Here is an 18,269-nt window from a genome sequence, read left to right as displayed (position 1 = left end):
GTGTGTCTGAGCTGGCAGACGGTCTTATACCGCCCTCTAACGCCTTCAGCTATTATTGCACCCTGTTAGAAGCGGGTTCGTTTCTTTTCTCTACCGATCTGCGGCGTGGGGGCGGGTCCTAAACACTCCGGCAAAACACACGCTTGTAGGGATGGTTTGGACTACTGACCCCGCCCGCCCGTTGAAGTGCAATGCCCAACAACGTCGGAGACAGGATCGCTGTGGATAACTGGAATGGCGATGAGATAATTGGATTCTTTATTTTGCATTACATCAGAGAACAGGTAAGGACACTATATATGAAAGCTTGCGTTGATCTGATATTTATTTCTACCGCGATTGACGCTATCTGTGTTTTATGTGTATGGCTGTTTGGCGTTGGGTTGCAGGAAGAGGGGTAGGGGGCGCGCCGGTCTAAACCACATTGCATGCGTGCACGAGGAAGGATAATAATGATGGTCTAGCGTTGATTTCAGGAAGATCCGATAATCAGGCGAAAAATTACAACGTGTTTATTGAATTACACAAAAACGCTGTTTTAGCGTCTTTTCCCTGGAATTACTCAGAAGCAACCAAACTATATTCATATTCAAAACGGTATAAAACGGAAATGTACGGATGAAAAAAGAATCAGTTTTTTGCATGTTGACCAGAAGCAACTCACTGAGACTCGACGGCGATATTAGACCCTTAGCCATACTATAAAATATAGGTTTAGCGCTACAAACTACAACTACGTTTACATGGGGTTAATGGACGGCAAGGAAGGGGTCACTTCCCGGAAGGGCCGTCGCACTCAAACATTCAGAGCCACATCCATATGACCAAATTAGGGCTAGCGTGCCAGCACTGAAGTCAATGGGAGGATAGGGAAATTTGCAAACGCTTAAACTATATCTTAAATTATGGCTATGGGTCTAAGGCCTAACAAAAATAATAGTTGGTTTCAGGTTGGTTGTCAGTTTGGCCATGGGTAGGTAGGGAATTTATTTTATTTTATTTTTTTATTTTATTCTTTCCCACGGCGACTATGGATAGGGAATTTCTTTATTTAATTAAAATGTTCACAACAACATGGATGCATGTACTCTGCCAGCATGTTTAATATCCATAATACTAAATGTTTGACTAAGATTTCTATGAAACTTTATTCTAAAAAAAAAAAAAAAAAAAAAAAAATCAGATTTTTTTTTTTTTTTTTTTTAATATATAAATTTTTTTAAAAACTCATAAAATATATTGGGTCGCACCTAAATCGGCAGGGTCGGTCGGCAACCTGAAACCAACCATTATTTTTGTTAGGCCTAATACACCCGTCACTTATCAATGACTTGCTTGCAGTCAACATGTACAAAACTGATCGGTACATTTCCGTTTTATACCGTTTTGAATACGAGTATAGTTTGAGATTTCTAGTAATTCCAGAGAAATCAGCGATAATAGCCCTTTAGTGGAATACACAAAACACGTTGTCATTTTTCGGCTGATTTATGAATCGTTTTCAAATAAACGCTAGATTATCGATAGTATGTGTACTTATGCACGCTAGAGAAGCGGGCTGAAAAATCACTTATTCGTGACTTGCTCAGCGCTAACGTCACACACACACACGCGCGCGCTCCGATGGCGGTGATAGGAACATCTGATTAACCCAAGATTTGTAACATAAATTCCTCACCTCACATCAGATGTTCTGCAAAAAGATTAATCCAATTCCTGATCGCCATTCCAAATATCGATCGCGTTTATTGATCCAACGTTATAGTCCAAAACACATAATCGAAGCTGCTCTCAGCCTCGCCAGTGAATGTGGTAACACGATACTGCATGGCCGAGAAGGGAAACCCCGGACCGGAGTTTTTTTTCTGATGCACAGTCCCAGCCAATCCAATCCAATGATGTGCAATACCATCCGGGAGACAATAGGTGGCGGTATTTGCCCATTGCGAGCTCAGACCCATTCCCAATGATAACGTCAGGCTGGATGGATGAAAAATGTATGGATATCGCTAATAAAAGAAATAACGATTAAAACCTGAGTATACTCGTGATTGGCACGCAACGCATGGCGAGTTAACCAGACTAATCTCGTGGTTGGCACTGAATGGGTTACCGAATTACGTCGGTACTACAGAGTACCGATTCGTGTTAGATCAATCAGTGCCATATTTCGGTAACTAAGACCCGCCCATTTACAAAATAATCCGAATTCCAATGACGCGCAATTGTCATTTCATAATAGACACAAACCAGCGCGGACCTTCAATGACGACAATTGTCATTTCATAATAGACACAGACCAGTGGACCTTCAATGACACGCAATTGTCATTTCATAATAGACACAGACCAGCACGGGCCATTATCCCTTTCTGCGTGTGCGTGTGTGCGCAAGTCTGGAAAGACCAGATGAGGTCAGAGGAGTTTGATTTACTGAGGATGGACAGATAATGTTGATATTTACACTTAAAAAATTATAATACATAATAAATGTATACATGATCATGCAACATAAAAAAAATATTGTTGTAGGAAAATTTTGGGAGAGGGACAAAGGGAGGGGTTTTAGTTTGTGTGGTGTGATAACAATGTTGAAATTGAGAAGTGAAAACTGAAATAAAATGTTTGTTATTATGAAAGTACCGAAAAAAAAGGTACCGTCGGGTACCGGTATCGGTTCAAATGTGAACGATACCCAACCCTACTGAGCATAATGGCTATAGTAACTTATAAAGCTATTAAAGGCATCTAAACCCAACCACCAAAACAAGACGTACTGTGGTATTCAATGTAGTATTCAGTAGGGATGTCCGATATTATCGGCCGACCGATATTATCGGCCGATATCGGTAGTAAAATGTGATATCGGAAAATATCGGTATCGGTTAAAAAAAAAAAAACAATAACAATATTTGTTATATATATATCCAGTGAAATTATTAGTTACCTGAAATTATTCTGTTATTTGGGTGGGGAAACCCTGCATATATCGGTATCGGTTGATATCGGTTGATATCGGTATCGGAAATTAAGAGTTGGACAATATCGGAATATCGGTATCGGTAAAAAAGCCAATATCGAGCATCCCTAGTATTCAGTATTCAGCGTTGGATTTTAAATTCTTTCATAATTTTCATGTTTTCTTTGCTTCAAAGGTGAAATCAGTATTTCAGATAGTTCTTTCTATCAGGTCATACATGGCTGGAGTCATAATTATCAGTGTTATGTTCTGTGTGCATACCCACCTAGTGACACACACACACACACACACACACACACACACACACACACACACACACACACACATATAAGAGGGGCCAAATACACAATACACCCACATCTCCCAAATGCCTTTACAAAAAGGCAACCCAAAATGGCATTTAAAAATAAACGGAGCGACACACACACACACACACAGAGACACACACAAAGACAGGACATCAAACAGCAAGAACCACAATGTATGATCCCACAGAAAAATACAGAGGAGTAGAGGGGGGAGAGGGGAGGGGCTAGGCGAGAAAGAAAGGTATAAATGAATGGATGTGTGTGGAGGGGTTGAAAGAGAGTGTGTGTGTGTGTGTGTGTGTGTGTGTGTGTGAGAGAGAGAGAGAGAGAGAGAGAGAGAGAGAGAGAGACACAGAGAGACAGAGAGTCAAAAGGAGGAAGTTAATTATGCATTCCGAACCTGGTCGATGTATTCCTCAGGGAATCGCCTCCGCACCTCCGGATCTGTAAATAATTGACAGATAATATTAATTGGCTTTGGATTAGCGGGCAGGGCCAAGGCGAGCACATTAATATTTGATCAGAGGATGATAGGGGGGGGGGGTACCCGGGCAGGGGATCCACGGAGGGCAGCTGAGGCTGACTGCCTGATTAAGGGGCCAGAGACACACACACAGCTTCCATCACCACCATCATCATCATCCCATTCTCCACATAGACCTTCTCAGAAGATGAAGAAGAGAGAGAGAGAGAGAGAGAGAGAGAGAGAGAGAGAGAGAGAGAGAGAGAGAGAGAGAGAGAGAGAGAGAGAGAGAGAGAGAGAGAGAGAGAGATCTGATGATGAGACACTTTGCTTCAGGGGAATCTTAACTGTCCCCAGCTTTGCTTCCAACTGCTAGTAAATCTCTGGTAAAACAGGGTTTGGGGATGAGATGTGTGGTGGGGATGAGAGGTGTGGTGGGGATGAGGATGAGAGGTGTGGTGGGGATGAGGATGAGAGGTGTGGTGGGGATGAGAGGTGGGGTGGGGATGAGAGGCGTGGTGGGGATGAGAGGCGTGGTGAGGATGAGAGGTGGGGTGGGGATGAGAGGCGTGGTGGGGATGAGAGGCGTGGTGAGGATGAGAGGTGGGGTGGGGATGAGAGGTGGGGTGGGGATGAGAGGTGGGGTTGAGAGGTGGGGTGGGGATGAGAGGTGGGGTGGGGATGAGGAGCGTGGTGGGGATGAGAGGCGTGGTGGGGATGAGAGGCGTGGTGGGGATGAGAGGTGTGGTGGGGATGAGAGGCGTGGTGGGGATGAGGATGAGAGGAGTGGTGGGGATGAGGATGAGAGGCGTGGTGGGGATGAGGATGAGAGGTGTGGTGGGGATGAGGATGAGAGGTGTGGTGTGGATGAGGATGAGAGGAGTGGTGGGGATGAGGATGAGAGGTGTGGTGTGGATGAGGATGAGAGGTGTGGTGGGGATGAGGATGAGAGGCGTGGTGGGGATGAGGATGAGAGGTGTGGTGGGGATAAGGATGAGAGGCGTGGTGGGGATGAGGATGAGAGGTGTGGTGGGGATGAGGATGAGAGGTGTGGTGGGGATAAGGATGAGAGGCGTGGTGGGGATGAGGATGAGAGGTGTGGTGGGGATGAGGATGAGAGGTGTGGTGGGGATGAGGATGAGAGGTGTGGTGGGGATGAGGATGAGAGGTGTGATGAGGATGAGAGGCGTGGTGGGGATGAGGATGAGAGGTGTGATGAGGATGAGAGGCGTGGTGGGGATGAGAGGTGTGATGAGGATGAGAGGTGTGGTGGGGATGAGGATGAGAGGTGTGATGAGGATGAGAGGCGTGGTGGGGATGAGGATGAGAGGTGTGGTGGGGATGAGGATGAGAGGTGTGGTGGGGATGAGAGGTGTGGTGGGGATGAGGATGAGAGGTGTGGTGGGGATGAGAGGTGTGATGAGGATGAGAGGCGTGGTGGGGATGAGGATGAGAGGTGTGGTGGGGATGAGGATGAGAGGTGTGGTGGGGATGAGAGGTGTGGTGGGGATGAGGATGAGAGGTGTGGTGGGGATGAGAGGTGTGGTGGGGATGAGGATTGAGGATGAGAGGCGTGGTGGGGATGAGGATGAGAGGCGTGGTGGGGATGAGGATGAGAGGTGTGGTGGGGAGGGGGATAGGGAACGGGTTCTATTTCAGAATTACAGGTTTTTTCCAGACCTTCCTTTCCTTAGTTACTATTGAAGATTCATCTGTAACAAATATCACAATATGACTATCATTACTACTGAAGATTATTCTATAACAAATATCACAACATGAATTTGAAATTGGCCATACTACTGAATGCGTTAATCTGTGATTAATTTGAAAACATTGACGTGTAAAAGATTTGCACAATTTTACCTCATTACCCGATCCGATCCCAACCGCCTCCCCTAGCTTCTAAAGTGAGCCTCCACGGACAGTGTGTTTACCTTCCTGATCCCTCTGACATGCAGACCAGGAGAAGGATGACTGACCAGACATCCCATAATTGGCAGATTTCATCAAGTTTCCAAACAGACTTGTTTTGGATTAAGCCAAGTTGTCTGCACAGTGCAGTGATGCAACACATTTGAAGGACCATAGCTGTCGGCCGATATATTGTTGTGCCGATATATCCAGCCGATATTAAAACATCTGTATTAGGGCTGCTCGATTATGGCAAAAATCATTATCTTGATTATCTTGTTTTCATGATCACACAAAGGCAAATCGTAGTTGAAATAGCAAATCTCAGGTATTTTGAAGGGGGGGGGGATATGTTAAAGTAGTTGATTATCCATTTATGCTAGACGTTGGCAGGCTTAAATATTCCCTCCACTCAAAAAAAATATGTATGGTTACCTCCTCTTGGAGGCATGACTTTGACTATACAGATTGTTATTTGTACATTATCAATGAGGGTAAAGGTGTAGAGATGCTGCTAAGACATTTGCAGTAGTTTATTGAACAATCTAATGGAAAAAAAGTATTGTAAAAATTGTTACTCAATATAGAGCTTTTTTGTTTTTCTCCCATCCCCCAATGTGTCATTGTTGTGCCAATTCCCTCCTGGTCATTGCGCTACTCTACTGGTCTGGGGAGGGTGTAGACTACTCTACTGCTGGTCTGGGGAGGGTGTAGACTACTCAACTGCTGGTCTGAGGAGGGTGTAGACTACACTGCTGGTCTGGGGAGGGTGTAGACTACTCAACTGCTGGTCTGGGGAGGGTGTACTGTAGACTACTCTACTGTTGGTCTGGGGAGGGTGTAGACTACTCTACTGCTGGTCTGGGGAGGGTGTAGACTACACTGCTGGTCTGGGGAGGGTGTAGACTACTCAACTGCTGGTCTGGGGAGGGTATAGACTACTCTACTGCTGGTCTGGGGAGGGTGTACTGTAGACTACTCTACTGTTGGTCTGGGGAGGGTGTAGACTACACTGCTGGTCTGGGGAGGGTGTAGACTACTCTACTGTTGGTCTGGGGAGGGTGTAGACTACTATACTGTTGTTCTGGGGAGGGTGTAGACTACACTGCTGGTCTGGGGAGGGTGTAGACTACTCTACTGTTGGTCTGGGGAGGGTGTAGACTACTCTACTGCTGGTCTGGGGAGGGTGTAGACTAGAGCTGCCGCGGTATTGATGTTTTCCTTACCGCACAAATTTGCGAAATATTTCCTATTGTATTAGTATTACCGCACAAAAAAATGTGAATGCATTTTTTTTTTACGTGTTATATAATTATACTTGTATTATCTGCGAGACATCGCCACCACGCAACAAGTCAAAATGCTTGCTATCTGCAAACAGCTCCAGCCTCCACTGTCTGTGTGTCAAATCACATTCAGCATTGCCATCTTCCCAGTGTTGTTATGAAGCATGATAGCTAATTAGCCAATGTTCAGCTGCAAAAAACGAATAATGTCAATTATGTTATAAGACATTGATATCACGAGCTATCTGTAGCTACTGCTGGCCGGCTAGATGACGTTAGACAATGCATCATGTATTAAAATAAAGTGAACTATTTAGTTTACTGGATCATTTCGTTGTGATCTAACGTGAGCTACCTATGCTAACGGAGGTCTCATGCTGCCGCATCCCTATCATTCTTAAACTGAAATGCGCATTTGTTGATATCAGGAGCTATCAGTAGCTAGCCAGTTAGGCAACGCCTCATCATGTATTAAACTAAAAATTGTTGACTGTGTAGTTTTGTTTAAACAGTAACGTTAGCTCGGTAGCTCATGAGCGATAGCTAGTTAGCCAACGCTAGCCAGCACTTGCGAAATGAATACCAAACTGATTATATCAGACGTTGATATCAGGAGCTATCAGTAGCTAGATAACACTAGACAACGCGTCGCCTCATGTATTAAACAAAAGTGAATAGATGACTGGGCCATTTTGTTTAATGCTTGTTAAATGTTGAAAGAGCTCTGAGGACGGTGCCCATGCACTCAAGGGTTTGTTTACAATATGCCACGGGTCTGGGAGGGGGAGGAGGAGGAGGAGGAGGGGCAAGACAGTCAGCAGAGTGTGGCTGTGAGAGAAAAAAAATCCTCCGTCCCCGTTTGTGATGCGGTATTCAGCTTAACGCTGCGGTGGCCGTGATGTAACAGTGATACCGCGGTAATGCGGTAATCGCGGCAGCTCTAGTGTAGACTACTCTACTGGTCTGGCGAGGGTGTAGACTACACTGCTGGTCTGGGGAGGGTGTAGACTACTCTACTACTGGTCTGCGGAGGGTGTAGACCAGTGGTTCCCAACCTTTTTTGAGTACTGTACCACCAAAGCATTTCAAGCCAACCAAAAGTACCACCTACTACGCGATCAATCGTGGTGATGCCCAGGATGTATAATTAATAAATGAATAGTCTACATATTGTGGCAGACGGGCTGTGTGTGTGTGTGTGTGTGTGTGTGTGTGTGTGTGTGAGACCTGGATAAAGTCACATGGTCACACAGGTTGGCAGTTTATTGAAGTAAAGCTTTAGTTCTGAGACACCATTCACCATGGATAGCCACCAGCCACCATGAGAGCACAGAGCAGTGTATAGTCAAATCGGCACGGCGGCCGATACGTGGCACAGCGGCCCTACATTAAAATTGACATGGCGGCCCATCCTGTGTGTGTGTGTGTGTGTGTGTGTGTGCGTGTGTGTGTGTGTGTGTGTGTGTGTGTGTGTGTGTGTGTAGCTAAGGTGAAACCTGGGAGTGGAAGAAGGAGAGAAGTGATGAGGAGAGATAGAGAAGAGGAGATTTTTGTCTGTGTGACCCAATGCAACAATTAATGTGACACTTAAATCATATATTCAATCATAACTAATCATATAAATTATAATAGCCATTGTTTAAAGACTAAAAAAAGGTTAGTAACCTACCAATTAATGTGACACTTGAGCCTGTCATACAAGCTAAGAACAGTTGTGTCTGACTCTTTACCTTGAAGAGAGAGATTCAGCTGGTTGAGTTTGCTGAAAATATCAGAGAGGTATCCCACGCAGCCGGGCTACCCAGTCTGCGTCGTCGAACATCGCCACAAGGGGGTGTGTGTGCTCAGACAGAAATGCCCTCACTTCATTGCGCAGCTCAAACAGCCGCTGTAATGTCTTCCCTCGGGATAACCACCGGACGTCGGTGTGAAGCAGGAGCTGTTTATGTTCTGACCTACCGTCTTCACAAAGTGACTGAAACAGTCTATGATTCAAAGGCCTGGACTGTGAATCTGTGATCACTTTTACGGCATCATTCAAAACATCATTTAACTCTGGACTCATTCTACGTCAGGGTTTACCTTTTTTAACGTGTGCCATTAATCCATTTACTCTACCGGTCATCGCCGCAGCGCCGTCTGTGCACACATGAGAGCAGTATTTCCAATCCAGCTTGTGTTGAGAGAAAAAATTGTCAATAACGTTAAAAACGTCCAGTACAGTAGTTCTCCCCGTGAGTTTCTTGCAAAACAGAATGTGCTCGTTCATCTCCAAAGTGTCTTTGTAACGCACAAACGCAATCAGTTGTGCTTCCCCACTGACATCCGTCGATTCATCCAACTGCAAAGCGAACATATATGCTTTACATTGTTTCTGGATGAACCAGCTCGACTCAGCCATTGATCCATAATGATTTTTATCTCAATAAACACCAGCGCATTCACTTGATAGGATGTTGTTTTGCTAGCCAGTGCGCCACTACAATGATGATAATTCAGAGTTTTGTTTTTCTTCAATGAACACCTGACAGCTGACAGACAGTCCGGCGCCGGCGGGCGGGAAGCTGAACTCAGCGCCAATAATAATATAATTATAGCCAGCAAATGATTACTTAATTTGAATGCCCACAATTTTGGTTACATTATTACAGATTATGCATTATTCATTATGTGGGTACAGTTTTCCTGTACAATTTCTAATAAAAATAAATAAAAAAAACAATTTTTTTCTTTTCTTTTTTTTTACTTTTCAAAATCTTTTCACGTACCACCTGGGGACCACCCACGTACCACTAGTGGTACGCGTACCACCGGTTGGGAAACACTGTTACTCTACTGGTCTGGGGAGGGTGTAGACTACTCTACTGCTGGTCTGGGGAGGGTGTAGACTACTCTACTGGTCTGGGGAGGGTGTAGACTACTCTACTACTGGTCTGGGGAGGGTGTAGACTACTCTACTACTGGTCTGGGGAGGGTGTAGACTACTCTACTACTGGTCTGGGGAGGGTGTAGACTACTCTACTGCTGGTCTGGGGAGGGTGTAGACTACTCTACTGCTGGTCTGGGGAGGGTGTAGACTACTCTACTGCTGGTCTGGGGAGGGTGTAGACTACTCTACTGCTGGTCTGGGGAGGGTGTAGACTACTCTACTACTGGTCTGGGGAGGGTGTAGACTACTCTACTACTGGTCTGGGGAGGGTGTAGACTACTCTACTACTGGTCTGGGGAGGGTGTAGACCAGCGTTTCCGTTAGCCGGTAATTACCGGTATTTGACCGGCAAAATCTGTTGAAGTGCGACATATTTAATCTCTCCGGTCATAATGTCCGGTGAAAATAATTCCCTCTAAACACAATTAGATTATTTGAATTGTATTAAAATAGGCTAAAATTAAATAGGATATGCGATGAACGAAACAAACAATCATTACATTTGTTTCATCGTTGCTTCACCAAGCAGCCGGTCTAATAATGACATCCTGTTGTCAGCGCGAGCTGGCTGCTGATATATTTGCGAGAAGCATCCATCTGCCGGCCGGCAGGGTGCAGTACTCCAATTCAGCCATTGGCAATTCAGCTGTTGGGTGGGGGTGCTGCTGAGCGGTTTCCAGACCGGACCTAAAAACACTGCTGCTCCATGCTTCACGTAAATATATCAGCAGCCAGCTCGCGCTGACAACAGGATGTCATTATTAGACCGGCTGCTTGGTGAAGCAACGATGAAACAAATTATTGTTTCGTTCATCGCATAGGCTATTTAATTTTAGCCTATTTTAATACAATTCAAATAATCAAATTGTGTTTAGAGGGAATTATTTTCACAGGACATTATGACCAGCACCAAGTCGTTGGGAGGTGGAGATATACATCACGCAAACCCACGATAATGTTGCCGTCTCTCTCTGCCAAATTTCTCAGTTCTTCGCTTGATATAATTAATACAAATGTCCAATATAACGGAATTCGTTAGCTCATAAAAATGTGATTATAACAGACTGCTGTTTATTAAGGTCGGGCAGACTGCCCACCGACACCTCAAGTCGGCAGCAGCACGAAGTCTCGAGGGACTTATTTTATTTGGAATATATTAATGACTGTATATACGCAAAAGTAGCCTAGTTTTAAGTTAAAATATTATAAATGCCTTGATGATGTCATTCTTTATATAGGCCTATCAATTGTTTTTAAGCTCAATAAACTCTGACCGGAATTTATCCCATTTGTCCGGTAGATTGAAATCTACCGGACACTCAGACCTGCAAAAAAAAATTCTAACGGAAACCCTGGTGTAGACTACTCTACTGCTGGTCTGGGGAGGGTGTAGACTACTCTACTGGTCTGGGGAGGGTGTAGACTACTCTACTGCTGGTCTGGGGAGGGTGTAGACTACTCTACTACTGGTCTGGGGAGGGTGTAGACTACTCTACTGCTGGTCTGGGGAGGGTGTAGACTACTCTACTGGTCTGGGGAGGGTGTAGACTACTCTACTGCTGGTCTGGGGAGGGTGTAGACTACTCTACTACTGGTCTGGGGAGGGTGTAGACTACTCTACTGCTGGTCTGGGGAGGGTGTAGACTACTCAACTGCTGGTCTGGGGAGGGTGTAGACTACTCTACTACTGGTCTGGGGAGGGTGTAGACTACTCTACTACTGGTCTGGGGAGGGTGTAGACTACTCTACTGCTGGTCTGGGGAGGGTGTAGACTACTCTATTGCTGGTCGTCTGGGGAGGGTGTAGACTAACGATGCCTTCTCTGATACATATGGAGTCACCAGCCGTTTCTTAACCACAGACAGCGAGGAGCTTCACTGGGAGAGTGTTATGTGTGTGGAAGACGTTCAAGCTATGTCCATCAGATCCCTGCTGAACAGGGGCCCCAACCGACCAATAGGACTTGCAACGACCAAGACTTATTTTTCAATCTCTATTTAGACTAGAAATTACATTGAGGGGCAGCCCTCATTCTCAATGTCGTTGAGTATTTACAATCACATAATCGTCATCAATACATTTTACAATGTACAAACAATTATATAATAATAAAAAGTCCTTCCTAACATCCTTCCTATGATTCATAGGAGCCCAGTTATGGATAAGCATGGGGGGGGGGGGGGGAGATCTGATGATGAGACACTTTGCTTAACTGTCCAGCTTTGCTTCCAACTGCTAGTAAACCTCTGGTGGGTGGGTGGGTGAGTGAGTGAGTGAGTGAGTGAGTGAGTGAGTGAGTGAGTGAGTGAGTGAGTGAGTGAGTGAGTGAGTGAGTGAGTGAGTGAGTGAGTGAGTGAGTGAGTGAGTGAGTGAGTGAGTGAGTGAGTGAGTGAGTGAGTGAGTGAGTGAGTGAGTGAGTGAGATTCACCATGAAAAATGCATCCTCCTCAGAGAATAGGAGGTTGAAGTTGCTGAGAAAGGACCCTCTTTTGTCAGGGAAACACAAAAATCTGCTCTGTGTGAATTTCTTCTATAGGTGACACGAAAACATATATACACAAACACACACACACTAAAGTAGTCATATTAATAACCTTTTTGCTGAGCTGTGTATCAGAGCTTCAACACAGATAAGCGTTACAACCTCTCTTATGTCAAGCCAGAGGTTGTCTGATAAGCGTTACAACCTCTCTTATGTCAAGTCAGAGGTTATCTGTTCAGAAGAAAACGGTGTTAAAAGCAATTATGTTAACTCCACCAGTACAAAAGGAGCCCCGGTGTGCTCCAGCAGGCGCTGGCGGGGCCGGTGTCAGAGGCACTTAGAGCCGTCCCCCCGCGTGCAGAGAGTTGTACTTTTCTGCTCGTTCAAATCACTGTCAGTTCAAAAGGACGGCTCTAGGCTACAGTCCTGGAGAGATGTTCTCACAACAACAGATGAAAAATAAAATCCTCGTGCTCAAAGGTTGCCTAGTGTGTGGTGGTTTATTAGTCAGTTTAATTCTGTACACCTTCCCTGCGGAGGGGAGTTCACAAAGTACACATGGGAAATCAACAGACACACACACACACACACAGAGGTTGATTTGGATTTTGGATTGAGAACACTCCTAGTAGAGCTTCTCCATTATGGCAAAAATCACGATCATGATTCTTTTTATTGATATTTCTTTTCGACCAAAGGCTGCCTTTCTGTAATTGTCTACAAGTTACCAAAGACATATCAAAATAACTCGCCATGGCTCCCTTCTCCCTCTCAACGTGAGCTGAAACTACCGTTTGGGCTTGAGGGGGAGGGGTGGAGTGCACAGCTGTGAAGGAAGGGTGCGCTGCATTCACAACACAAGATGACATGTGAGCAGCATGCAGCGCAATAATTGCTTCATCTCGATCCTCATGAAGTGATTGAAAGTGAAACTAGGTTAAGCGCCCAGCTCCTAACTCCTAGTACAGTGTTAATTTGTCCTCGTGTCCCTCTGAGTCACATGACGGCGGTTCTCCAGAGGGGGTCAGAACGCAGGGTCAGCCGCTTGCAGCGCCTCTGGAGCAGGTAGGGGTTCAGTGTCTCGCTCAAGGACTCTTGGACCGGGATGAGGCACGTCGGGTGTCGCAAGGGATCGAATTGGTGAACCTTCCACACTTCTGCAACGGTCACCTTCAGCAATATCACAATCACACTGTATACCACAAAACACAAGGGGGGTGGTGGCAGGCACACTGGCAGAGAACCACGGACTGCCCATTGGCAGAGTGTTTATCCAATCAGGTGCAGGCAGAGGGAGGGGTCTCTGCAGATAAACACACCCGACAAACTTGTAGTAGGTCTTAAAGGAACACCTACTTCCAGTGAATGACGCTAAGCTAGGCTAACGGTGCGGCTGTTCCCTAAGCCTAATGCATGCACAGAGGAGAAAAGGGTCTGTATCTGCTCGTCTAACTCCAGGGTAGATGGCAAATAAGCTAATTTCCCAAAAAAGTTGGCGTGTTCCTTTAAGTAATGATTGAGAGGAATTACGTTTAGTTTTTTTTCATGATGAGACAAGTCCATCTTTCTTAATAGGGATAGATGGATACTAGGCCGGGGATCCCAAAATGGGTATTTTCTCTGTGGATGTGTGAAGCTGTCATCCCGTCCTGCAGACATCTCCAGTTTGTCTTGTGCTGAGTTTCTGATGAACTACTACAGAAACTCAGTTGACCAAATGACATCTTTTGACAACAATGGCGGGTGCTGTTGGCCTCCTGAAACCAGCACCATGAAGCCTGAATTAATCCATATCAAACTGAATCAATATCAAAAAAATATATCTACAGTACTAATCTATATCTACATTACTTATCTATTCTACAGTACTAGTCTATATCTACAGTACTAATCTATATACAGAAATAGTACATATCTACTTCTTCTAGGCCTGTCCCCGACTAAGGATTTGGATAGTCGACTTTGAATGGCCAAAATGTGCCGATAGTCGACTGGTAGTTGACTACCCCCCTGAATGCAAAAATTCTTTTTTTTTCTTTTAATAATATTTTTTTTATCATTCCATTTGGGCTGTGGGGGTGCTTAATGTCTGAAGGAGTCGACTGAAGGCTTCTTGTCCTCTGCGAAAGCATGCAATTGGTCCACTGATGGATACATCTTGATATTTGTCTAGTCTAGTGTGTTAATTAGATGGGTGAAATCCTCTTTATTTTTTTTTATTTTTTTTTAACTTTATTTTTTAGCGTTTATCGCTTTCCTGGTCAAGCATGACCGACAGTTGCAGGGTGAAACGGGAGAGAGAGCAGGGGGAGACATTCGGCAAATGACGGCGGGTCCGGGAATCGAACTCGGAGTCAACCAGATCCGTGACGCAGCACGGAGTCCCGCGCGAGCGCGGTAACATGGTGTGCTACTGGAGCACCGAAATCCTCTTTCAGTGCCTTCAGTGTTTTCTTAGGCAGTTAGCCTCGCTGGTATGCGAGCCATTAGCGTTAAGGCCTCTGCATGCTACAGAAACTGCGACGCAACTGCAACACAACATCGACAATGCAACAGTGTTGCAGACACTCTGCCTTTATGCTTCTGCAACATCGACGCACAGCCTATGCAACATTGTACCCCGGATGTAGCCAGGTTCCCTAGATAGATGAAACTTCCCTTCTCAACCAACCAACCAAAAAAAAAAAAAAAAAAAAAAAAAAAAAGCATAATTTTTACTTCCGGTCGGGGGATTTCAAAATAAAAGAGCGACGTCTAAAAGCACCATAAATACGTTTATTTTGTACATTATCCAACGTTAACACGAACCTAAACTAATCTAAAGCTGAGCATTGAGACTAGAGGCACCAAGTCCTGAGCTTTGGGACTAGAGGCACCAAGTCCTGAGCTTTGAGACTAGAGGCACCAAGTCCTGAGCTTTGAGACTAGAGGCACCAAGTCCTGAGCTGAGCATTGAGACTAGAGGCACCAACTCCTGAGCTTTGAGACTAGAGGCACCAAGTCCTGAGCTTTGAGACTAGAGGCACCAAGTCCTGAGCTGAGCATTGAGACTAGAGGCACCAAGTCCTGAGCTTTGGGACTAGAGGCACCAAGTCCTGAGCTTTGAGACTAGAGGCACCAAGTCCTGAGCTTTGGGACTAGAGGCACCAAGTCCTGAGCTTTGAGACTAGAGGCACCAAGTCCTGAGCTTTGAGACTAGAGGCACCAAGTCCTGAGCTTTGAGACTAGAGGCACCAAGTCCTGAGCTTTGAGACTAGAGGCACCAAGTCCTGAGCTTTGAGACTAGAGGCACCAAGTCCTGAGCTTTGGGACTAGAGGCACCAAGTCCTGAGCTTTGAGACTAGAGGCACCAAGTCCTGAGCTTTGAGACTAGAGGCACCAAGTCCTGAGCTTTGAGACTAGAGGCACCAAGTCCTGAGCTTTGAGACTAGAGGCACCAAGTCCTGAGCTTTGGGACTAGAGGCACCAAGTCATGAGCTTTGAGACTAGAGGCACCAAGTCCTGAGCTTTGAGACTAGAGGCACCAAGTCCTGAGCTTTGAGACAAGAGGCACCAAGTCCTGAGCTTTGAGACTAGAGGCACCTAGTCCTGAGCTTTGGGACTAGAGGCACCAAGTCCTGAGCTTTGAGACTAGAGGCACCAAGTCCTGAGCTTTGAGACTAGAGGCACCAAGTCCTGAGCTTTGAGACTAGAGGCACCAAGTCCTGAGCTTTGAGACTAGAGGCACCAAGTCCTGAGCTTTGAGACTAGAGGCACCAAGTCCTGAGCTTTGAGACTAGAGGCACCAAGTCCTGAGCTTTGAGACTAGAGGCACCAAGTCCTGATGCTCGATTTCATGAGTTGAAATCCTTGTTCTTTTTGATCCGAGCAGAATTTCCCCTTTTGTCACAGGGGCTGCTTCAACTTAATCCCAGACCACGGAGCCCCTTTCAGCTGTTCCAGCAAGCAGGATGTGAACATGCAACACAGACAAAGTGGTCTACAAGGAGACACGGCAGGAAAGGCTATTCTAGTAGGACTCCATTGTTTTACCCCCAATTTCTATTCAATGCAGTCTGGGCTTAACAGACAATCACAACTCAAGAGTACAGGGCTGGATAATCATTCAATATTGTCTCGCTCACTCTCTCTCTCTCTCTCTCTCTCTCTCTGACAATAGATTGATGACAAGCACATAGCTGAGATGTGGATGAATTGAGGAAATATGACTTGAAAATTCTTTTGGTTTGAAATTTGGTTTGATGCCACTAGGGATGGGTACCGAATTCGGTACTTTTAAAGGTACTTACCGAAACACGTCGGTACTACCGAGTATCGATTCACGTGAGATACCGAAAAGAAAAGAAAAATATTTATTTTTTTAACCTTTTTTATTTTCATGTCAACGTTCACACGCACAATATACGCTTACCTAGGATTTGACTTGATTCAACAACAAAGCAGTCGGGGCAATGGCAAGCCGAAAACGGTCGAAAGTGTAGTTATTTGAAGGCTGAATGTTATCATTCTGAACGTTACATCACTGATGGTTGAAATGTCTGAGCTTAGTGAAACAACATGGCAAACGTACAAAACGTTGCTACCATGTAAAATCTCCAGTCTCTTTCTTCATCTTTCTTTTCTGTTCTCCCAGCCGTTAACAGACTAGTTATGCTACCTGGCCAGCGAGCTGTACCCAGCATGCCGTCCAGCGGTGTAACAGTTAATAGGGTCCCCTCAGTCTCAATACACTACTACACAGTGTAGTTGCCTGTTAAAAACAAGGGATATTCGCATAAACAAATACACGTTTTTTTTTATCCACTTTTTCTCCTTATTTTTCAATTTTTTTCTCCCATCCCAATTTCGTGCATCCAATTCTGCCCTCCCCTGTCTTGAACGTTGCTCGACTATGCCCCCCACTGGTCGGTTGTAGAGAGGATAGAAGCCTTGCATCACGTGTTCCCTCCGGCACACGAGGAGGCAGCCTGTCACATATTTTCGCCTGCCAGCGCGGACTTTCATTGGCGAGGTGTAACGCATGGGAGGCTCACACTACCCTAGCCACTTCCTGTCTCTGCTGTGCAGGCGTCTCCCAACCGACCTGTAGGGGTCGCTGTCCACAACGTCCAATCCCCACCCATCGACTTCCACCCGCTGACTCTGCCAAATGAGCCAGTATGAGGGCCGGCCCAAGCCGAAGGCAATGCTGAGACTGGGATTCGATACCGGAGTCTCTTGCATTGGTGACAAGCGCGATCTCCGCTACGCCACCCAGCCCCCAAACAAATAATTTTTTTATAATTTAGCCGCCTTTCAAATATTCTAAAATCGATGCCCATCCCTATTGACTTTACATTGGTTTGTGGTAGTACAAAGACCAGCATGAATCGTGTTGAGAAGGGACTCTACCATCAACATGATCACTGGCAAGTAAGAAACGGGGTAGGGCTCCGAAAATCACAGCTATCCCTTTAAAGACAAAACAGAAAACGTTACGTACCATATAATTAGCCCAAGAGGCACACATACTAATATGTCAAGAAGAAGGGGACCGTCTCTCTGCTGCAGACGTGGGTCAAACTCTAGCTGCCGTTCAACTAAACAACATCAAAGGCTCAACAAAAAAAACACACATTTGACAAAACATTTCTCTCTTCCTGCCTTCTATGATTAATGACTCCTGCTGTGCGTCTGTACCTCCTCCCCCGCCTCCCACACCTCCCCCCAAAAATTGAGAGGTAGTGTTGGTAACGTCGAGAGGTGGGAACCGAGAGGGGAGGGGGTTACCCCTGGGACAGAGGAGGGGGAGGTGGGGGGGAGGAGGGGTGGATCTGTCCAATGATCTGGTCCTGATCCCCCTGGAGGCCCTGGGACCGGGGCAGACAGCCTGTGTTGACTCCACAAATTGAGTCAACCGAGGACTGCT

At 45.7% G+C, this 18,269-nt stretch overlaps 1 long non-coding RNA gene across 1 annotated transcript in view; it reads right to left on the bottom strand.

The window, feature by feature from the left end:
• Positions 1-3,686: 3,686 nt before the first annotated feature.
• LOC311236524 overlaps positions 3,687-18,269 on the bottom strand; it is a 78,881-nt gene continuing 64,298 nt past the window's right edge. The window contains exon 3 of the long non-coding RNA XR_014620217.1: positions 3,687-3,731. This is a non-coding gene — a long non-coding RNA (uncharacterized lncRNA). The remainder of the gene's footprint in view (positions 3,732-18,269) is intronic.

The sequence above is a fragment of the Notolepis coatsorum genome (genome assembly GCF_963971535.1).
Source record: "Notolepis coatsorum genome assembly, chromosome: 11".
In the NCBI taxonomy this organism is placed as follows: domain Eukaryota; kingdom Metazoa; phylum Chordata; class Actinopteri; order Aulopiformes; family Paralepididae; genus Notolepis; species Notolepis coatsorum.
This window is presented reverse-complemented; position numbering and strand designations above follow the sequence as displayed.